General features: G+C 38.0%; 1 long non-coding RNA gene across 2 annotated transcripts; it reads left to right on the top strand.

Annotated features, from left to right (window-relative positions):
* The first annotated feature begins 75 nt into the window (after positions 1-75).
* LOC125184795 (uncharacterized) lies at positions 76-24,173 on the top strand. 2 transcript variants are annotated; one of them, XR_007169226.2, is made up of 5 exons: positions 76-467; positions 8,561-8,678; positions 10,134-10,168; positions 10,453-10,570; positions 11,105-24,173. It is a non-coding gene; the product is annotated as an uncharacterized lncRNA (long non-coding RNA). The 2 variants fall into 2 exon arrangements; XR_007169225.2 differs by having other exon boundaries at positions 79-467; positions 10,453-24,173.
* The last annotated feature ends 479 nt before the right edge of the window (positions 24,174-24,652 follow it).

The raw sequence follows: 24,652 nt of genomic DNA on the forward strand, positions 1-24,652 counted from the left end.
AAACCCACAGTAACAATCTGCAGTTTACTTTTTTTTTTTTTTTTTCTGGGTTGAAGTGAGTCTTGATTTTCAGCTTATTGAGAAACTTTTTTGGATTCCAGTCATTTGGACATGGATGTTCAGCCTGAATATGCAATATGTTTCAAAAGTATTTGTTAACTGTTCAGCTTCCCTTTTAGCTTCTGTAACTCTGTTGTAGAAGGCTGATAGAAGTGGTCATTTGTAAGTTGTTCATTCACTAGGGAACATTTCTAAAACTTGTCAAATTTTCTTCACAAAGGGAACATGAAGTGAAGGCTAACTAGAAGTAAGTGAAGATCACTCCAGCCAGAAAATCGTGAGTGAAGGCTGGCTGATGCATGCAACAGAGGCGTTCTTCAGACAAATTACGAAGATTTCTCTAGCCCCACCTGTCACAGAAGATAAATATTCAGAAGTTTTTCTGAAGATTTACAAGTAAACAGAAGGTATTTGAACCTGATATACTGAAGATTAGATGTGTTGTGTTTCACTTTTCTCTTTTTATTGAGGGAAAGCTTTCTCTGGGATGTGTGAGTTGTGTGATACAGCTGTTACAAATCTGAGTGGGCTGAGTGACACTGGTGATTTTGTGGTTATTTTCCAGCGTTTTCTCAAGTTACTGTGCAGCTGTACCAAGACTGCTGTCTGCAGTAGGTGTGGCAACACCTGCTCAGCCAGCAAGTGCTTTAAAGATACTCTTATAAGCTACATGGACCTAAGTTAATGAATATTTGTAGATGTTGAGCTGCTGTTTTATCATCTTGCTGTCTGCCTTTTGACCTTGCCACAATTCTCCATTGCTAGAATGTAGGCATGTACTCATTTTCTGGCACTCCTCCAGCAGTCTGTGTTCAGTTTCTGAACCCTTTTTTCACTGAGGTCGCTTTATTCTGTGTTTGTATGAGATGATTGGAAAAATGTCATCCAGATTGACAAAATCAGACATTGGAGTGCTAAAATAATACAGATATTTTTGAGAAGTAGAAGGAGCCATAGAAACGTTCACGTTTGCTTTAAAAACCTAATTCCAACTTGCACATTAATTTCTCTTTTATTCCACTATTGGAGTAACTTACAAATAGATTAACCACTTCACTTTTCTCATGTAAATTATATTACATACAGTGTAAAAGTCTGTAAGCAGGCTACACAGATTTATGACAAGTCTGCTACAGGCACAACCTGTTTTACTTCACAATGAGTAACGCAACTCATAGGCTAATTACAATTTATTTGAGAGCTTCAGGATAAGGCCCTGAGGGATCTAATTCCTGCCTCACTGAAAGGCAGAGGTATAAAAAAAATTAGCAAGACAGTATTAACTCTCCTACATTTTAAACTAATCTTATTATATATAAAGTACATTTTTCATACATCATGTGTATGATTTCCCTCTGAAGGGAAGCAAGATGCAGAAAATCATATTCTATTTGAAGCGTCATTTTTTTTTTCAGGGTCCATTTCCAACATCACTTGCCTACTCTGAAGAGCTGTTGTTGCCACAGTTATATTCTTGAAGTGCTTCTGTTGTGCTTTTTCTGCTGTCTTATAATTTAATAATGCACAAATATTCTGGCTTGAAATTGGCAATGAAAGTGTTCTCAGTTATCTAATAACCAGACGTACTGTTCTAATGCGTGTGTCTGCTGATGTACATCATTTATGAAAAGCAGAATCTGACTTTATAGCCTGTTTAAAATTTCCAAAGCTTTTCACTGTCCTGTTGTCAGCCTTGGCTGTTCCAATGTAACCTGCTTGTTACCCTCCTGATGACTTTTTTATTCCTTTTTTTAAATTGCAGATTAAAAGTATATTTTTTTCTTACACAGAGTTTAGCAAATCAGGCAGGCTGTAGTCACAGGCCTTTAAGTCTTATCAAATATCTGTATTTTGAAAGACTCTGGATTGCTATGCGTCCTTCTGTGCTGTGGGGTCATTCTGACTCTGACATTTTATTTTGGTTTGGTTTAATTTTATTCTACAAGACCAGCAAAAGCTCTCTTTATCTCCCAGGATTAGACTGGAAGAGGAGAGAATGCCTGGCACCACCTCAGCCAAGGAAGACTGACCTGGCTGTATGGTGAAAGACTCTGAGGAAGATGGGACTACTCAGGGAAATATGTTTACCAGTACATTTTCTCTTCTTTCTCATGTTTGAGGGAATAGTCTGCATTAGTATTCATGCAATGCATGCTTTACACATTGCTCATACTGTTTATGACATATTTAGGTGTATCTCTGAGTCATTCACACAAACAAAGGCTGCATGCCCAAGCACCAAGTGCTGCATTCATAGAATCACAGAATCATAGAATGACCAAGGTTGGAAAGGTTCTCTGAAGATCATTTAGGGGATCCCTGGGGGAAACTGCTAGCTACAGGCTCCCAACTAGACTCCACACCACTAAGCACAACTCTCTGAGCTCTGCCATCCAGCCAATTACCAATCCACCTCACTATCCATTCATCGAAGCCATACTTCCTGAGCTTGTCTGTGAGGATATTATGGGAGAATGTGTCGAAAGCCTGGCTGAAGTCAGGGTAGACCATATCCACCGCTCTCCCCTCTTCTACACAGCCAGTCATCTCATCAAAGGTGGATAGAAGATTGGTTAATCATGATCTCCCCTTGGTGAATCCATGCTGAATATTCCTGATCACCTTCTTATCCTCCATGTGCTTGGAGATGACCTCCAGGATGAGCTGCTCCATCACCTTTCCAGAGATGGAGGTGAGGCCGACTGGCCTGCATTTTCCTGGGTCCTCCTTCTTGCCCATTTTGAAGACCAGAGTGACATTGGCTTTCTTCCAGTCCTCAGGCACCTCTCCTGTTCTCCATGACCTTTCAAAGATGATGGAGAGTGGCCTATGGAACATCAGCCAGCTCCCTCAGCACCCATGGGTGGATTCCATTGAGACCCATGGATTTGTGGGTGTCAGGTTTGCTTATTTGCTCTGTGTGTCACCACTGTGGTATAAAGCTTCACTGCTGTGATGGCATAAATGGATCTCCAGATTGCCACTTAGCAGAGGTCAGAAATAGTAGCTACAGCCCTGAGAAGCATCTCTGTCATGTGGAGTATACCCTGATCATAGTGTGCAGGCTCCACAATGGCAGTTTGAAACAGATTTTGGAGGCCTGCTGAAAGGCCTACTCTGCCTTTTGACACCCTTTGGTGAGAGGTGGTTGCTCAGCTGGATCTATCAACACAAGCAGTCTCAGGAATGATCTGAAGGATCTGGTCTTTTTCATCTGGAAAAAAATATATAAATATATATATGTCAAAGAGTCAATCTCAGTGCTGCTATGAAAGACTTAGAGTTTAGGGGAATGACCACCTAAATTTGTTCCCTGATTAAGATGAAACTCAAATTATAACCAGGAAGAAATTAAAAATTATCACACAGGAATATGCTATCCCGAAAGGATAAATTCTTTTCATCACTCTTCCTTTGACAGCACACGCTTCCTATCCACACTGAAGAATCATGACCAAGAACAACACATTCATAAAGAAGTGTAACAATGCACATGTAATATTTGCTGTAATATTTCTTTATATTTCTGTAATTTCTGTAAATTCTGTAATATTTCTGTAATATTTCAACTTAAACATCCCCTTGGATTTTTTTTTTTTTTATTGTATCATTGGAATACTCTGAAATGCAGTGGGCAGAAATGGCTGCTAGTTTGATAAAGCTGAAGGGCATATTAGGTTTCTTCAGATACACCAGACGAATGTAAATAAATGGTATCGAGGACTTGCCTTGGTCTTGTAGAGGTTCATTTAGTCTATTTTTCCAGGCAAGTATGTATTCTGAAGCTGTTGTTTCTGATGCTTGAAGCAGCTTCACTAAAGACTCCTAAAAAGAGGCAATGATTTCTCATAAATAAGGATGATCAAAGTATGTGGTGCTGATGGTCTGTCATCAAACAGAAATTATCTCCCTGCAAATGAAAAACAACGTGAAGAAGCTATTCTTAATTTTTCCTCATGTGACAGTGCTGTTCTTCTGGCATGTGAACCTAGTGAGGGGCCAGGTCCTTCAAACAGGCCCCTGTCTTCTTCCTGAAGTGTCCAAAGAAAGGCAAATAGAGTACTGGACCTCGATGTGCATCCCTAGAGATACAGTCCACCTTCAGACGGAGGGCTGTTTCAGGCAGAGGCACTGCAGCAGCCAGTCTGTGAAACTGGGTCTGTAAGTCTGAGGAGCATTATCTCTCATGAGGTGTCACAAGGTTTATATTACTGAGGAAATCAAATGATCTAAAGTCACTGCTGAATTTATTCTCTGCTTGTCCTTTTTCAGCCAATCATTTGGGTGTTCCATCGACATTCTGGATGTTCTTGCATGAGCAGGATGTCCACCATAACCTCAACAAAATTGACAAACCCTTTGTGCTTTCACAGCCTGAATGGCATGATTATGTATAAACTGGTTATCATGTTGGTTTTGTTGTTGTTCTTTGTTTGTTTGTTTTTTATTATTTTTTTGTTTTTGTTTGGTCTGTTTTTTTTTTCTGTTGTCTTTTTTTTTCTTTTTTTTTTTTTTTAATTTTTGTCTGCTTTTGTTGCTGTTTTTCTAATTCCATATCTTAAATAAAGAAATCAAGAGAATAGCATTAAAGGGGGTCAGGAATAATGGACAGAGTTTTCATCAAACCTTTAATTTTCAAAAGAAAGGCTTTAAGTTTCCTTATATATAGTATATATTGCCCTCTTTTTGATTTTTCATCAAAAAGTGTGCATTCCTTTGCACAGCAACCAAAATGTCTCTTTATAGCCTTCTGTGTTCAAGAGAATATCTACCTGCTGTTAAAGCAAATTGCACTTGTGCTTACATGGGGGATGTGTGAAAGGATGAAAGTGAATGTTAAACTCCTACTAGGAGACCAACATAACTGTTCAGAATATATATATATATTCATATACATTCCAGTTTATACAGTAAGAAATGCAGAGTCCTGCACATGGGGAGGAATGACCCCAGGCACCAGGACGTGCTGGAGGCCACCCAGCTGGAAAGCAGCTCTGCAGAAAGGGACCTGGAGGTTCTGGGGAACACCAAGCTAAACATGAGCCAGCAAGGTGCCCTTGCTCTAAGAAGGCTGATAGTATTCTTGGCTGCATTAGGCAAAGTATTGCCGGCAGGTCAAGAGAGGTAATCCTTCTCTTCAGCATTGATGAAGCCACACCTGGAGTACTGTGTCCAGTTCTGGGCCACCTGGTACAAGACAGACATGGTAATGCTGGGAAGAGTCCAACAGAGGGCCACCAAGATGATGAAGAGAGCGGAGCGTTTCTCTTATGAGGAGAGGCTGAGAGAGTTGGGACTGCTCAGCCTAGAGAAGGGGAGGCTCAGGGGGATCTCATCTATGTGTATAAATATGTGAAAGGAGGGTACAAAGAGGATGGAGCCAGGCTCTTTTCAGTGTTGCCCCATTCCAGGACATGAGGAAATGAGCACGCACTGAAACAAAGAAGGTTTCTTTGTTTGGCAAGCACTTTACCGTGTGGGTGACCAAGCACTGTCAGAGGTTGTACAGATAGGTCATGAAGTCACTCTCCTTGGAGAACTTCAAAAGCCACCTGGATGTGGTCATGGGCAACCTGCTCTAGGTGTCTCTAGGTCCCTTCCAACCTCAACTGTTCTACGATTCTGTAATTTCATTGTATAGGAAGATCATGTATTTATTCTGTACATCTTCAGAGAATTCCATATTCACGTCTGTGAAGCAGCTCACCAAGACAGATCTCTCCCAGAACTGATCTTTGGAGTAATTCAGAGGTGACACATCAAGACCAATGCTCACTTTTCTATAAGATTCCCACATATTCAGACAGTTCTCAAATATCACTCTCTGTGTTACTTCTAATCTCCTTCAGTTGAATATAAATGTATATCTATTCTCTCTCTCTCTCTCTCTCTCTTCACTGTACAATATGCCATAGTTAAGTCCTGGGATACATAAATAGAAAATTACAGATTTTAAAAACTGTTAACATAAATAGAGTTGAGAGAAATATTTTAGTGAGTCACATAGGCACAGAGACTTTACACCTAATTACCATACTCTCACTCTGAATTTTTATTTTGCTTTGCATTAGCAACTGGTGAATAACATAGTTTGCATTTTTTTGGTATACCTAAATATTTCTACATCAGTCAAATGGCCATGAATATTTTTGTAAAGAAGAAACTTAGCCAAACAGCTTTAATTATTTAGTTAATAGTGAATCTAATCTAGTGAATCATTTCTAGTGAATCTTTTATTATTATTATTATTTTTTTAAATAGTGAAAAATGAAATATTTATAACTGGCCCCAAAGCTCCTTTGCCAGAGTAGAATCTAGAATACCATAAATTTCAGAAAAAATGTATTTCTATTTCACACCACAAGTACTATGTAAACAACATTGAGATACTTAAAATAAGTTCATCATGGTATATTTTGCTTCTGGAAAACAAACAAACAAACAAACAAATGTGCATTTTCATTAGGGAGAGTTTAATCAGCTGTTGATCACTGCAGTGATGCATTTGACAGCAAGTACAAATTCTGTTGTTCTCACTTGAAAGTCTTCACTGGGTTTGGTGCCAGTAGTGAGATGGAGCATACTGTGACTGTGGGTCTTTCAGAACTTTTTCCTTTTTCTTCTAGGTCATGGGAAACTCTAAATGCCTTGTACTGAAACTATCCCAACAGCTTAGCAAACAGTTTATTTGTCAGTATTTGTCCAGTTTCTGCATTAAGTTGCAAAGCTGATCACTGACTCATTTTAATGCTCAATTGTAGCTTCTTGTACTCCAGTGAAATTACAAAGACTTTTTTTTTTTTTTCCCCTAAACATCTGTGAATATCAGATCTTAGGAATATGTTCCAATAATAAATTCCATGTTACTTCATTCAGCAAAATGGGGATCCCCAGTGTAGAGTTTTCATTGGCTTTCATGAAGCCAATGTTTTGTATTTCATGTTCCCAAATCAAGCTTTTCTTTGATAACAGCAAGATAAGAATACAACATTTTTGATATAGTAGCTTAATGATTTTCTCTTGCACATTGCAAAAAAAATCAAAAAACCCACCACTACTACCAAGAACAAGAAAAAACAAATTAAAAAAACCACTGCCACCACCACCAATAAACAACCAACCAATCAACCAAAAAAAAAAAACCAAAACATTTACATTATTTTGTAGATGATTTATTTATTTAGGAGATATGGAAATGCAAGTATTTGCAGAACAATACATTTTGCAGTTTATTATTATTATTATTATTATTATTATTATTATTATTATTCCCCTTATCTTTGCTCTCTTAACAATCCGGTATAAAAATAACAATCTGGTATAAAAAATAAATATGTTATTTTATAGATGATTTATTTATTTAGGAGATATGGATATGCAAGTATCTGCAGAACAATACATTTTGCAGTATATTATTAGTAGTAGTAACATTATTAGTATTAGTATTAGTACTAGTATTAGTATTCCCCTTATCTTTGCTCTCTTAACAGTCTGGTTCTTTAAATCACTAAAGAATTAAAATTATTAATTCTACTGAAGTAATTCCAGACTGATCAAGATTCAGCATGATATTGATTTCATTTTCTGTCTGTTGACTAAACTTTTGTTAGAGCAATGTGCAAATAAACTACTCTGCAGGATGCTCAAGCCTGAAACGAGCTGATAAATTCCATCTTCATTACAATGAACTAGACAGGAAAGTAGTCTGATCATTTTGAAAGGGTGTTAATTTTCTGTTCTGATGGAAATGTATCAACAGACTGGCTCTTTCTTGTCACCGATTTCTTTCTCAGTTGTGGCTTTCAGCTAGAAGATTTCTCCCGAATTTCAATTCTTTAATAAAAAAGAAAATGCTGAAGACCCTGAGTAATTAGCCTGCACACGTGAGGAATCCCTGTTTTATAGTGTTTCCTTGTGAAATGTCCCTGTAAATCTGTTTGGAAAATCAGAGTCTAAAAGGATTTTCCTGATGGTATGGTTATATAGCATCCAATCATTTCTCTGAATAGGAATAATCTTTTGAAAAAACCCTGCTTTTTTACAGTTCTCCCTCTTAGCTGATTTAAATTTATGGATGTTAACATTGCTCCATATCACTATTAAATTGTCCATTACCCTCTAAGTTAAAGGTGTTGCATATGAACTTGGTTACCCATTGTTTTAAATCAGCTAATTATAACATTTTGGTCCTTTTTTATCCAATTGCTAGTGGGCCAGTGTGTGAGAGGGTTGGGTGGTTAATACTAGCTAGATAGGCAGATCTATTTGAGTTCAGTGTAGTTAGGGTAAGATAAGCAATAATAAACACACCCTGCCAATCTTTCAGTCAGCTTTTCAGAGTGACAGGTTATGTGACACTGTTATACAGCCATGAGATTTCTGTAGGGGAAGGTACTCTTTCTTTCTGCTGTCCCCATTATGTGAAAGACAAATCATTTAGAGTAGAAAACAACCTTTACAAGTCTGCTTATTATCTTACCTTTTATTTTATTTTTTTCAGTTGTGAAAATGGCATTCACCAGTGCCTATTTGCAAGCAGCTCATCGAAGTGAAGAACTAGTTTCTCTGTCTACCATACACCTCATTCACTCTTGTTTAAAACAACCCATAATAGAAAGGTAAGATCAGGCACAGATGCCAGAATGATTTGCTGTGAAAGAAGCATGAAGCAGAAATAGAGTAACTCATTTTTGTCGTATCAGTATTCGTGCTGCAGGGCTGAGTGCAGTAGAAGGTTACTTATTATTAAACTGAATAAATGCAGAAGTCACACACTCAATATGTTTATGTGACAGAAAAATTCCATTTGTATTTCGAATAAAAAATACTTGCATACATGGAGGATCATTTAAGATAAATAGATTTAATATTTATGCAAATACATTTCAAACGCTGCTGGTGATATATGATAAATAACTTCAATACAAAAAAAGCTTCGTGTTTTGTAACCAGTCTGAGAAGGCAAAAGAATCCTTTCACATTTTTTTCCTCTTGTTGGATTAGAGAATGAAAAATATGCTAACCCTGAACACCACTAATAAACCAAGAGCAGACAGTATTAAACATATTTGCTGAAAGGCATATTTTGGGGAAGATTCTATACTCTAGCCAAATCTCCTGCCCCTCCCCTCATTTTTCTTGCACTTCAGTTTTTGCCTCAGTTCATGCTTATGGCGCTGAGAAGCAGCTATATTCATGTCTCCTAGGTATTCAGGTTCCTGTTCTTTTCCCCCTTCCCTTCCCTTCCCTTCCCTTCCCTTCCCTTCCCTTCCCTTCCCTTCCCTCCCCTCCCCTCCCCTTCCCTTGATTTATTTATTTGTTTATTTATATATTAATTAATTAATTTAATTATTTATTTTCCTGGCTATAGTTTCCAAAGGCCAGAAGGTAAGCACAAGAAGAAAGCCAGCTGAACAATCAGCTGTGGGGTAAAGGTTAAAAGAGAATTTTCTTAAGCTAGAATAAGTCTGGGGAGATAAAAAGACAAGACATCTATAAAAGACCAAGGCAAAGGGTCAACAAAATGGACAGTAGCACTGAAGGGGGAGCAAGTAGGATGTGATGAATTTTTTGACTGCTACCATCTTGTCAAATGGGGAAAGTGATCACAAATCCTTAGGTGAATCCTAAAGATATTACAACAATGGGTGCTACCCAGAACAAAAAGATGGTTCCTACGAGGAATTTCTGTCCTTTTTAACTGTGTCAGTTTTGCAAAATGACAGAAATCCACTGTCAGTACCTATATGTTGTTTCTCTGTTTCTCCTCTTATACCACAATTAAACTCGAGAGGCAAATGAAAAGAATGGTAATGAAAAATCACACATTTCTTGTGACCATAAAAAAGAACCAATGATAAAATCTTGAAAGGATGGAGGAAGAAGAGAAGTTCAGGACAGTGAAAAGGAGGGGGAAAGAAACACTCTTGGGATTGGTATATTTATACACTGATGGAAAACCAGCAGCACATACTACCTTCTTTTCATTCCTCACTTTTCATTCCTTTATTTATGGCAGAGAAACAGGATATTCAGATAAACTAGCATGTTTTATGGTCTTTTTCTTCCTTTAGAAAAAACTGGATGAATCCGTGTTTCTTCTGTAATGGTGAGTCACATATGTTATTACTACAGTTAAAGTGATACCACCTTATGTTCTGGCAGCAGAGGTACCAGATAATAAAACTGTATCTATTTTTATACAGAAAGAGAAACACAACTTACTTTTAGTGCATCTTTATATTAAGGTACATAGTGACTCTAGCTTTGTAACTATTTTAGTTTTTGAAAAAGTCTTGCAGTGAACCAATGAAGTTACATTTCCATGAAATTGCTTTGCTTCCCTTGCCTGAGATCCATATCTAGTCTTTTAGTCATTTTTTTTTTTTTCAGCCCTTTGGTACCATAAAAAGAGCAGAGACATGTGGCAAACTACTGTGTTTAGCAGAGGTGTGTTGGTTCGCTAAAGCTGTTTATCATTGACGAGGATCATAATGCGGTGATATTTGAGGTAAGAGATTTTGTACCTATGAAAAGCATTGTGAGTCACACTCCTCACCATGAAAGAAAAATAAAAAATAGCTCACGGATACTGATCTGACTAACAATGAATATTTCTATTCTCCGGCTGCTAAAGCTAGGCATAATTTTCTTGGTATTTGGTGATTCTACTGGTCAGCCTTTACTTCAGTACAAACACTGTGAACAGTTAAGACAGTCTAGTTGAGAGTCTCTTCCTTCTGTGCTTATTTAGGTTTTTTGTGCTCTTTGCATTAAATGCCTATAGTATCTTTTATAGTTTCAATATAAGGTTGAAATGGTGCTCTCATTTCAAATTGAATTCATGTTAAAAACACAAATATCTGTAGATGCCTATTAATTTACTGAGTGTGTTCACCTTGCCATGTGGTACAAATATTTTCTAAATCGGTACCTTTTTTCTAAACTTCCTGCTATGCAGTGCAAGGGAAGAAACTTTCAGAAAGTGTCTTGTGAACAGAGTAGTAGAATTGCTAAACTGGAAACCTGTTGTTTGTCCCCACAGCCTGAGGAAAATGAATTGGCTTCTCCATTTAGCATGGAACTGTGACCTTACTCGAATCCAAGCAGAACACTGCCTTGTAAAATTGTTGGCTTCACCTCTCCGTTGTAATGGATTGTAACTATCAATGTGTTACAGCTTAGTTATAGGCCCTACCCATTCTTTTGGAAGCAGGTTTTATATGTCAATATGGACACCCACCTTTTGCAGTCATTATCTCAATAATGTGATAAAAACCAACCAACCAACCAAATAATCCTTAACAACGAAATTGTTCTACTTGCAGAAATATTCTGGAGCTGTTTTTTGCTTTCTTTTGAGGATGCATCCAGCAACCTGCATGATCTGTGACAGACAGATTGATCAGGAATAGGCAAGCATGGCTCATCACTCAGAGATGTAACCTAGTGGAAATGTATTTTCCCTTTTGAATTTCTCTATGATGTATTTTTACCCTTTGGGTTTTTGTGTGCTTTGCATCTATATTTTTAAAAGTTCTTTGATTCCTTGGTTGGCTCTTCAGAAAAGTTATAAGAATAACTTGCCTGCAAGGACCTACCCAAAGTAAAAGAGCAATGGATTAGAAAGCATTAAAAGCTACATCTAGAGATCTGTTTTCTACTCAGCTCCAAAAAGGTAAACATTTCCACTTGAGATATTACAAATTTTTGCTTGAGTTAAGATTGAGCAGAAACTGAGTGAAATCCTTCTTATATTACAATCATAAAGTAATGGAACAATTATCTGGGGTCATCAACAAGGCAATAATTATATATAGATATTTTGGTGAAGGTTTCTTTTCTCTGAAGTTAACAGCAGTGCAGTCCAACAGAAACCATGGTATCACAAGAACACAGATCACCTGCATGTTGAAATGCACAAGTAGCTTGAGTATTAGATAGAAGTGAAGCCATTGTTCTGCTGTGCATACAAGCTGTTACCTACCACTGTATTTGAGTCTCATTTGAGTGTGTCTGCAATACTCATTTTTTGGTCATCAGTACATTTATCCAAAACAAAACGCATGAAGAACACAACACAAAGCAAGTACTATACAAGGGGTGAAATTCTACAATCTTTATCTGTGCTTTAACCAGTGAGGTTCCCACAGAAGCTACAAAACATTTTCAGAGTAAGCTATTTGGTGAGAGTTCATGCCTCTGAACAGCAACAATCACCCATCCAAATTTTCACCTGCATTTAGATTTAATGAAATGATTCAGAGCACTACTTGAGCAAAGACCAAAAGAGATTCCTCAAGCATTTATGTTTTAAGTAAAGCAAACAACACCACAGTGTTTTCACTGTGCTCTTCTTTTGTGCTTCTCCTGAAAATTTACTAATGGAAAAGCAATGTTTTTTAGCTCTATGTGCCTGCATTGATGCAATACTTACATTTGAAATACAACTAATTGCCTGGGAAATATTTATAGAAGCAACTGTAATTTTCAGGTCATATATAAAAAAAAATAAAAAAAAATCATAGCATTTTGGAAAGAGACAGTAGTGTGTGAGGTTTAGAAGAACTAACAAGCCATGGTGTAACTGAATCCTCTAAGATCCTGTCACATCCAAAGGAACAGCACTTAGAAAATTGGAAAAATACATTTTTTCTAATATTGATGGACCTATGATATGCAATGGAGTGTGAAAAGTCCAAGGTACACTGAAAAGGAGAAAACCTGATGACAGTGTGCCAGAGTTGCTAATGTCTTTTGATGAGGAGCACAGTGCGTTCAGGTAGGGTGTGAGGTGATGACAGATGCAGCAGATGGATGTGATCAGGAGGTGCAGTTAAAGGTAATGTGAAATGGGCAAAAGTAACGGCAAGAGGAAGAAATAATCAGCTGTAATAAACATGAGGGTCCATTGGATGTCTCCATTGTTCTGTTACGATGAAGCAGTCACTGTCTTGCAGCATCACCTCAGTAACTCCAGGACAAGTTTTTTTAGGCTGTTTGGAGTTCTGCAGCAAATAGCTTATTTTATGGGATAACAGTCATAAGCAATGATGAGGGTGTAAAACGTGGGGGAAAGAGAAAAGGTCTCATAATGGGTATGTAGGAGCTAGGCATAGGTTTTGTTGCATCTTATTTTATAGATAAGCACTGTATTTTTAATGAAATGTAAATGGATTAGAGCTTAAAATTAGGTGTCTGATTTATTACAAAAAAAAAAAAAGTAACCCTTTTGAAAAAGTTGCATCTAAGTTGCAAATAATTTCATGTCTCTAGGGATCTGGAGCAGCAGCTCTTCTCTTTCTTTCATTTATGTTTTTAAACAAAAGCTTGATTTTTTTCTTCAGTTTTGAGGGGACAAAAGAAAGTGAACAAAACAATTCTGAGCCTGAGTAGTTAACTTGTTCTCATTACAGAGAGGAAACTATTTTTGTACCTTATGCAATGTGCAGACAGGAGTTTAACAAGTGATGCAGGTGATGCGTTTGGAGCCTGAAATCCTCAGTCTGGCCTGGGTTAGCAACAGTGTGGCAGGTAGAAATTATTGTGCAATGCTGAGTTACAGAAACAACAGCAGGAGGAACAATTAAAAGCTGGTGGGAGGTAATTTATTTGAAGCAACCAAAATTGCTACTTCTGTAGCAGAAAAACATATAAGAAATATTTTTCAGCACTTCTATTAATTTCACTTCTATGGAAATATTTTCAAACTGCTTTGGGGAATTTGAGTACCAAAATCATATTGAAACTAGAGAGGAAGTGGCAGTTTTACAGTCTGTCTGAAAATCTCAGCCCTCTTTAACAGGTGCGAAAGTCCCAGTAGAAAGGATTGCTAAGAAAAAGCTTGTTTTTTGAGAATAATGGAGAAAGAAGAGAGTTTGTAGGAGCCACTGCTCTAAATAGTTAATCAAAAACTGTTTCTCCTGTTTGGCTGCAGTTTCTTCTCTAAAAAATGTCAACTCTGAAATAAGTGGGAGTCCTTGTTCAGTAACTCCCACCAATAGTTGCAAAATAAGAGGATTTATAACACTGTGTTCAGCATTTCAACCCCATGCTCTATGGATAACTGCTGACAGTGCCAACCTCAAAAAACATGGTTAGTTTATATTGTAGCTTTCTGTAACTCCTGGAAAGCATTTCGTGTTCTTCTGAAATCTCCAATCTTTTGAATATAAAAATGTCCCTGTACAGGCTGGATGCTTAGTTATTAATGATAGTAGCAAGTTTAAAACAAACAAAGAAATAAACCTCCCCCACACCTCCCAACAAAAACAAAAATAAAACCACATAAATTGTAAACATACCAGTGTCTTTTTAAGGTGGCCATATTCTTGAAGCCAGCCACTACATAGTTTTGGCAGAGGAACATAAGGTAGAATATCTTTCACCTGTGAGTCACTCACTGCAGCTTAAAAAACATATAAAGAAGATGTAGGACTGATGTATTTCCAGTGACTCTGCCATCATGAGATTCTGGACAGACAGGCAAGTGTAAGCTATTTTGTACATTCAAAAATAAGTTAAATACATCTGTATTGGAAGGGTATGTTGTTGTGTGACCTTCCACAGATTTATCCTTTCTTTTCTGCACACTTTCTAATTTATTCTGGTAGAAACCAGACAAAGGTAATGCATTCTCCCTTTTGCAATAACCTCTGTTGACCGGCTTTTTGTAGGATGGAGCAAGTGGAGGTTTTCAGAGGAACTGAAACAAGAATTAAGAATTAATCTCAATTTAACAAATAAAAAGACATATAGCTAGGCATTACAGATATTTCTGACTTTAGGTGATGAGTACTCTTTTGATACCACCATCCCAGTCAGCCAAATAGGATTCAATATATTTTCTTTTCACCTTCTATCCCTCAAATTTTTGATCATGTAAACCAAACAGCTCTAAGCCCAACCAGATTGCAGCCACTAATACATTTTGAACATTTAATGTACATTTTATGGGGTTTAATTCCCTGTGCTTAAAACAGTGAATACTGACAGACTGTAGGAAAAACTTTGTAAGAAGGTTTTAAGAGCACTGAATATATAGTTATGTGTTCGTTTCTGTACGTTTTTACCAACAACTAGGTAAATTACAATGAAAGATCTGGGAAAATGGAAACTGTTCTTATTGAAATTTTGAGGACAAGTAGAGGTAAAATGCCATCCACTTTTTCCGTCTTCTGTGGATACGTCTTTGGAAACAGGACAGAATGGTTTGCACATCCTTATGAACTCAGTCATTTGTCTTTTGTCTATAAAGTACTATGCAGTTCCTGTAACAGGAATGAATGACTTATAAAAATAATATACATTTCAAAGGCAGTATGGAATAGAGCCAGTCACCTTAAGAAGCAGAGAAAGAGAGAAAATTGTCTAATGCTGAAACAACACTGCTGATTCAATACTCTATAAAGAGGAGATAAATAGGAAATTTGCACATGGACTCTATTTGGGAAGGTAGATGAACAAATTTCTACTTTGTGTTGCAAATCACTTTTAATATAGTAAAGAAAGGATTTCATAAATGTATGTGAACCCATCTGCCAAAATGTCACTGTAATATGGAGCAATAAGTGAATAGTACGAAGAGAGAAGATGAAAGAGAAATATTACCATAATTTATTGCCCAAAGAATAATTTTAAATTCTCCTCTAGAAAGCCGCCAGAACTCAGGCTGCTTCTCATAATGATCCAAAGAGCATGTTGTCCGTGTTTCCAAGCTGCCATCAAATCTTAATGCTCTTATCCCAAATAATTAACTATAGAAAAAAAAAGTATATATATATATATATATTCATAAACAGTTCATGTAATCAATCACTTTGCTGTGTGAAACTTCACTGATTGCAGACCAAGGCAAGGACTGTGTGTTTGCTTCCAAACACAAATCTCGCCCTGCTGACTGACTGATGGTTGCCATGGGTACAGCGATGCAGTGTCTCCTTTCCATTCTAAAGCAGAGAGCTTAAAACCAGGTTTCTGGTTAGAGTACAAAGAGTAAAGTGTACATAGAGTACAAAGTAAAGAGAACAAAAACTCAGTTGAATGTTAGTAGCTAACTATGTTAGGTAGCTAGGGTTGTATTTTGCCAGATTTTTTTTTTTTTTCTATAGACAACAATTAATTTTTATAGGAGTTAGTCACCCAGTTTGAAAATCAGAACTGTGATCAGTCACTACCTGGCCTGTGGTTTTACAGCAGTAAGAAATGACACCATCAAAGGCGGCAGTGTATTTTTGCCTTAAGCTCTGGTTCATTAGCCCATGGAAGGTATCACGTTATTTCTAGACAGTATGGTTTCCAGGCTCTCATCCCTCATCCTGCTCAGAGATCAAGGAGAACAAAGCTTCTCCACATCAATCCATTTTACACACTTATATCTAAATCCACATCCATATATCTCCAATATAAACCTCAGGGCTTCTGAGCTATACAGACTAACTTAACGGGTGGGCACATGCTGCCCATAGTGGAACCTGTAAGGGTATTTGGTTGTGTAAAGTTTGGACAGAAATATGATCTCTCTGGAGTACTGTGTCTGGACGGGTTTTACCAGAGTAAGAAGATATACATTTCTTTCTCTTTCTCTCCATTTTTCCTGAAGTTTGTATGTGTTTTCTTGTTTTCATATTAATTCTCCTTCCAGCTACAGTCTCTGATACAGGTTTTTCATTAATCTCCATTGAAGAATGTTCCATGAGAAGGAACAGGGTGTTTTTTGCCTCTTTTCCCTTTTTTTACCAGCAGTAGATCTCTTTTACCCAGGCCCAGGATTAGTCAGCTGCTCCTGATCCACCAATAAAGACATCTATAAACTCATGGTTCAGATTGTCTCTTTCTCTGCCAACTGCTTCAACATGCCAAAAGGCAGGGGGCAAAGACTGGAATCTGAAGAAATCCTAACAGACAAGAGAAGAAAGAACTAAAAGCAAATGAAAGACAACTTCTCCCATCCACGTTCTTCAACCTCCTCCCCTTAAAGTGGCGCAGGGGAACAGGGAGTGGGGACTATGGTCAGTCCATGGCGCTTCCTCTCCACTGCTCCTTTGCGGTCACTCTGTGCCCCTGCTCCACGCGGGGTCCCTCCCACGGGATGCCGTCCTTCCCGAACTGAGCCTGCGGGGGCTGCCCACAGGCAGCAGCTCTTCAAGACCTGCTCCCACACGGCTCCGTACCACGGGGTCCATCCCCCAGGAGCAAACTGCTCCAGCACGGGTCCCCCACGGGCGGCAGCTCCCCCCAGACCCCCTGCCCCTGCGGGGGCTCCTCTCCACGGGCTGCAGCTCCGGCCCGGGGCCTGCTCCTGCGGGGGCTCTCCATGGGCCGCAGCCTCCTCCAGGCCACATCCACCTGCTCCACCGGGGGCTCCTCCCCGGACTGCAGCGTGGAGATCTGCTCCGTGTGGGACCCGTGGGCTGCAGGGGGACAGCCTGCTCCACCAGGGGCCTCTCCACAGGCCGCAGGGGAACTGCTGCTGCCTGCCTGGAGCACCTCCTGCCCTCCTGCTACAGTGACCCGTGGGTCTGCGGGACTGCTTCTCACTCTTCTTTCTCCCAGCTGTTGTTGTGCAGCAGTTTTTTTTTTTTTTTTTTTTCCCCTTTCTTAAATACGGTCTCCCAGAGTTGCAAACAACTCTTATTGGCTCGGCTCTGGCCAGCAGCAGGTCCCTTTCAGAGCCGGCTGAACTTGCCTGTAGCTAACATGGAACAGGCCATCCCTACAGGCCCCCACTACCAAAACCATGCCACATAAACCCAATAACAAACTTCTAAACCAGCAAATTGTGTATTTGTGTGTATTGCTCCTGTTGAAGAAGATTATTTTCTGATTAAGTACAAATGTTCATTGTTTTGCAGACAAAGGAGATTTGGAAATGGTGGGAGGTGGTGCAGTAGGAAGCAGCACATCTACCAATCTATCTATGTCTGTCTTGAGCTAGGCTAAGCAAGATGTGAGTGGAAAAGCCCGATGAGCAATTTTTAGCTTTTTGGCTAAGCTAATTTGAATAGTATTTTTTTTCATTGGCATTTGAATTACATTTCTATCTGTCAGAGTTGCTTGGAAATAAAATTGGCTATGATTGTGACACTTTCTGGAAACATTTTTATATGATCATATTTTTGCTATGTCCATTTCAATTGCTTTCTTACTGGCAGAGGCAGATAGGAGCATGAGGCTGAATTTTATATACTTTAAAAAAGATCAGGTCTGTAAGACATCATTAGATATATGCATACTAATTCATTGGAACTTTTGATCAAGAATTGCTTTTACAGGCAAAATCACAGGTTTACAATAGATGAACACAATCTGAAATCTAAGACACCCTCCTTCCCCCTGCCCCCCCAAACTCACTGCAATTGTGTAAAACTTCTGAATAAATCTGTTTTGCTCTACTGGACGGCACCACACAGTCAAACAATTTGGTGCATGTTGTGCAACCATACCTGAGAAGAGTGCTATACAGCATGCCAGGCTCTGCAAAAAAAATTAATCCATCTTTACCTCTGTGGGAAACAGCAAGTGCTAAGCCAGATAAAGCATAGTCTTCTGTTTCAGGTTCTCAGAATTAAATCTGAAACTGTGTCTAGACAATTATCTGATATAAACCCTAATGGCAATGCTATTGCAAAGTGAATTTAAAGCTAATGAAATTGAAATATTAAAGAGCAGCACATCTCAAATTAATAACAACTACAATAAAATCTAAACCTTTTATTGTTTCTGAAAGAAAAACATAAAAATTTAGGTGGAAAAAAAATCAGTGTTTGAATGACCCAGTACTTGGCACTCATGCAAGAGAAATGCACTGCATCTTTATGGAAATGCATCCTGAGATACTCAGAAATAGGTCTTATACAAACATTACCATATAGACACACATACACATACTGAGTTGGTCCTAGTCAGCATTTAATTCTAAGATGCACGTTTCTAGATAAAGGCAAAAAAAATACTTGTGATAACATCTAGGAAAAGATTAGTTGTAATATTTGGGTGTACCTTGGTGGGGTGGAGGGGTGGGGGTGGGGAGCAGAAGGGGGAGAAGTATTATGAAATAGGTTTATCTGATTAAAAAATATAAAAAATACTATATGACAGAACTGCAGATTCTCAAGAAGAACTTGTCTTTCTTGGAAATAATAATAATAATAATAATAAAAAGATTCCTAAAGGTCTATAAAAGAGGAAGAAATAAGGAGAGCTTGATGGTGTTGCTGAAAGAAAGTGCAGGCTGAAAGAGTCCACTGTTTGCCTTTGTTCTTGGGTCTGATTTTTAGAACTATTGAATATCTCCAGAGAAAGTTGGTAGGTGTAGTTGGAGTTAATTGAAGTTACAGGTGATCTAAGAATTCAGAACTTCAGGATATAGATATTCCTGATGATTATGCCTAAAAAGAAAGAATACCCCAAACTTTCCCAAATAGATATTGATTTGTTGTAGAAAGACAAAAGAAAACTGTGAAACTAGTAGTTACCAGCTGTACCCAGGGCTGTTTACATTTTAACTCTTTGTATGCATTTATTTTTAGCCAATTCATATTTTTGTGCTGTATAAACTATTTTTTCAGGAATTGTATCTTTATTTATTTTCTCTTGTAAAAAGGTACATTCTAATAGTTTTTATAAACTTGTGGTCTGAGTCCTGATTTTTATTCAAAGGGCAAGAATTATCATGAATTTTGATGTGATTTCTTTTCTCTTTACAAAGTTGTGAAGTGATAAAAAGTATTGGATTTTTGACTAAATTATGCATGCTGTCAATACTTCACTTCAATACAGTAATGAGTGACTTAGTGGCTAGGGGCTACTTGCCATAAAAAAACTGCCAAGAGAAAAAAAAAAGAAAAAAGGAAAGGAAAAAAAAAGTCAAGCCTTGAGGTAAGAAGGAAGATTTCTACTATATTATTAGAAATGTTTTATATACCTGGACAAAAATGCAGCATCCCAGGAGCTTATCTTTCAATCTTCTGTTAGCATACCAGCTTTGTCCTTTTTGATACTAATAACTATCACTGTGACATAGCTTTTTAAATTGATTCTTATGAAATTTTGTGACCTATTGTTATAATAAGGTAGTGGCAGTCATGAATTTTAATGTTAACCAAAAATTACTTTAGCTGATTTAAACCTTCTCTAATTTATTTATTTATTTATTTATTTTGAGAAAAAACTTCAGCAGCCATATGTCTAGTATATCACTGCAGGTTGGATTTATTATTATTATTAATTATTTATTATTATTATTATTATTATTATTATTTTACATTAAAAAATATTACATACCATTGCTATCATCTCTGGAAGTCTTAATGCTTAAATTTTCTCAAAAGAAGAAGCAAAACTCCAACAGCAAGAGAGGAACTTCTGCGGTCCCACACATAACCAGCTCAACAGGTTTGTGCTAATTTATGTTGCAATTAAATGAGCACACCTTGCCATATCACATGGAATACAAGTATAATAATGAGTGAACATGGAACCATTTGGAGGAAGTTGTGAAACTTCATTTGTGTGTGTTTGCTGTATTTCTATCCATTTCTGCATTATGAGACACCGGTCAATCCATAATGCCCTGTGTCATTCTTGAAAAGTCATGACTTTATCTTTCGTCCCTTAATCTGTTTCCTTTCCCTGGAGAATACTCAAAATCCCATTCTTAATCTTCTACATTTCTTAGAATAGAAAATCCGCTCCAAACAAGTTCATATACATATTTATTTATTTATATATATATATTTATATATTTATGGTACTGTTGAAACTGAGTCACTTAGGAACCCAAGTCATGCTTTGAGATCAGTGTTCTTCTAACTAATTGAGACCACTCTGGTGCATGTATAGGTGAAATTAAGCTTCTGCAACGAAGGATACTGAAGCACCTCCAGTGCCCAAGTCATATGTCTAAATTAAATTTCAGCCCATATGTCACTTAGGTCCTTTTGAAAATGGAGTCCATCAGGTTTCTCTGGCCAGAACAGTGAATAGTAAACTATGTGAGAATGCATCATTACTATTACTGTCTAGCATCATTTATTTTCAATACCTGATTCCTCACACATTATTCATACATAGCCTAACATCTTGTTTCTTCTTTCAATTGGCATGCACATTTCCACCTCATTAGCGATCACATAGATGCATTAGGCAGGGGTATGTGAAGAAAATAGAAATGAAGAAGAATGTAAATTATTTCACTGACTGAAACAGAGAGGGATGTGAAGAAATTGTCCTGGCACACTGCTGAATTTGAAGCAGGAACAGACCAAATTAAAGTTACCAAGAAAAATTACTGAAGTGTGTCTTTGCAGATGTGAATATTACTGGGTAGCTCCTGTCTTCATAGTAGAATTGATATGACATTGGATACAAACAACCCAGAAAATCTGGACCTTGATTTGAGTTTTTAGCCGTTTTCCATATTCTTTCTTATCTGAAATATATTCTTGAAAATAAAGTAAAAGACTGCAACTTCAGTTCTCCCATTCATCTGTTTTTATGGCCATCTTCCTTTCACAGGCGTTTCACCTCTCCCTGACATCCATAATATATGGTTCAAATTTTCACATGCAAGTTTTATCCTATCAATGGAGGAGAGACAAAACCACTGTAAAATTACCCAAGAGATTCTTTATCTAGTCATCCTGGTTCTAGTGTGAGTTAAATATTTGATTGCAGCAACTGCCCATGTTTGTAACCCTGATCTCAATAGTACATGCACCACAGCACTTTTCATTTGGTTAGAATTTTTTTAAAGGCATTTTGTGATTGTATTCTTCTTTACACAAGAGGAATAAAAACTGATTGCATTGTATTTCTTTAGGCATATTTCTGAACTAGAGAAATGTCTATCTCAGGAATTATCATGCCTTGCTGATTCCATAAAAACTGTGTTTTAAATTCCTTCCTCTTTTTTTTTTTTTTTTTAACCTTGATGTTTCCATTTTATTTTATTTTTCTGTTTTTTAGAGATACTTAGGCCTGTAAAATTAATAAGTGAAATTAGACCTGTTTAAATAGTCCTTAAACCTACTGTTTCCCAACATATTACTGTTAAAACAGGTTGCAGGCAAATTTAAGTTTTGAAATAGTGAAACTACTAGCTTACTCTTCAGGAAATTGTTTTATGATATGGGTGTCATTGCTGGCTGATACCTTGTGTTCAAAACCAAGCTTAACCTTTCAAATGTACTAATTTAGCGCTTAGTATCTGACAAAGCAGAGAAATCTGAGACTATATTTTATATTCCATGAGTCTTTTGATCTGCTTTTAAGGTTATTGGGTGTTCACTGAATATCTGTTGTTAAATAAAGAGCACAGCCTACAAAAACCTGATGACTGAAATTCCCCTGGCTTCAAGTTTTGTTTTCTGGGCATCTTAACGGTGTTTAAACTCACCCACAGAGTTGAAGTTACAGTGCTCTACCCGAACAATGCATTGCTCATGCAAATTAGTTTTGCTTTCTTTTCATCTTTGCTGCTGACCACATTGAGGACAGCAAGTTATCTGAAATACTTGTTTCTGAACCAAAGGGTAAATATAAGCTGTCAATCGATAAAACAGGATCCTTTGTACTTAGTTGAGATCACCCATAGCTCTGTGATGGACCAGCTATGCTCTTTTGCTGCAGAGACACAAAAGTGCACAAGTTTGAGTCTTGCTTTGGACTCATGGCTTGTGATGCTGGAGATTGTGCTAACTCATATCCAGGGTGCCTTAGCCATGCCAGCCTGCTTATTTGCCTCCCTGCTGGTCAGATCATGATTCAGATCGTTCATGTAAACCTAATGAGGTTCAACAAGTCCAAGTGCAACATGCTGCACCTGGTTTGGGGCAATCCCAGTCATGAGTACAGACTGGGAGAAGAACTCACTGAGAGCAGCCCTGCAGAGAAGGACTATGGGGTTCTGGTGGACAAAAAGCTCAACATGAGCCAGCAGTATACACTTGCAGCCCAGAAGGCCAACTGCATCCTCGGCTGCATCAACAGGAGTGGCCAGCAGGTGGAGGGGGCTGATGGTCCCCCTCTATTCTTGTGAGGTCCCACCTGGAGTAGTGCATCGAGGTCTGGAGGCTCCTGCACAAAAAGGATGTGGACCTGTTAGAATGGGTCCAGAGGAGAGCCATGAAGATGATCAAGGGGCTGGAGGACCTCTCCTATGAAGACGGGCTGAGAGCTGGGGATATCCAGCTTGGACCAGGGAAGGCTCCAGGGATACCTTACAGCGGCCTTCCAGGACTTAAAGTGGGCCTACAAGAAAGCTGGAGAGGGACTCTTTGTCAGGGAGTGGAGTTACAGGACAAGGGGGAATGGCTTTAAAATAGAAGAGGGAAGATTTAGATTTGATGTTAGGGGGAAACTCTTTACTGAGGAGGGTGGTGAGGCACTGGCACTTGTTGTCCAGAGAAGCTGTGGATACCCCATCTCTGGAAGCATTTAAGGCCAGGCTGGATGGGGCTTTGGGCAACCTGGTCTGGTGGGAGGTGTCCCTGCCCATGGCAGGGGTTGGAACAGGGCGATCTTTAAGGTCCCTTCCAACCCAAACCATTCTGTGATTCTGTTCTCCTTCCCTCTTGAATCACATGAGAAGCTCATAGGAATTTAGACAGTTGCCTGGTGATTAATGGTTTGTAGTTGTTCCTATATTATCCCTTCCTCTCTCCCTCTTCCTCCTGTTTGTCCAAGCAGGGTGGGAGCTTGGCCTCTATTGCAGGTCTTTGTCCCACTCCTATTGGAAACTGAGGGCTCTTGCAAAGTGAGTGAGTAAGGATGGGGCTGCTGTGGCATTATAGGCTGAGCTCATTTTCAGATTAATGGATGTAATGCACACATTATACGTGTATCATCTTCAGTAGTGTCTATGATATACACAAGGGTTCAATTTTGCTTTAATTGCATGTTTTGTTATTGCTTCCATAAATGTATATTTCTTCCAAAAATTATAACAAAGACTTAGTGTACCAATGTCAACATATTTGTTCATATAATTACCACAGTTTGTACTTAACTCTCCTGGTTAGCTGGTCCTGTGGCCTTTGGAAGCTGACCATTGTCCTTGCTTTTAGCAAGGTAGTATAGGTAACACAGAGTATTACAGATGCACCCAATAAAAATAAACCATACTTATGGTAAATATGTTTACATACTCTTCAAAGATGAAGAAAAAGAATCTAATATTTCGGGTTTTCTTTGTTGTTGTTGTTGTTGTTGTTTAACTGTTATCATATGAAACATTTAAATTCATATCTAATGCTGAAGAGAGCAAGTGGTATGCTATAGCATAGTATTCAGGCCAAGATGCTCAAGTGTAACAAAGACTTGTTCAGGTGAAGCACAGAGATACAGAGAAATAGCATTTCAGAATGGATTCATTGAAATGAGTAAAGGGTTTCAAAGGAATGAAATGTATCACTCAGGCTCTGATTGAAATGAAACTGGAGGCATTGAGCTGCAGATGAACAAAAGGGAGAGTTAATAGTGTTTAATGAGAGGCCTGAAATGGTTTGAAAATTACTCTGTAAATGACGTTTTATTTCCTAGATGGTAGTTTAATTATAATTGAAATACTCATAGCATAATGGTGATGACAGAG

This window comes from Anser cygnoides, chromosome Z (assembly GCF_040182565.1).
Source record: "Anser cygnoides isolate HZ-2024a breed goose chromosome Z, Taihu_goose_T2T_genome, whole genome shotgun sequence".
In the NCBI taxonomy this organism is placed as follows: Eukaryota; Metazoa; Chordata; class Aves; order Anseriformes; family Anatidae; genus Anser; species Anser cygnoides.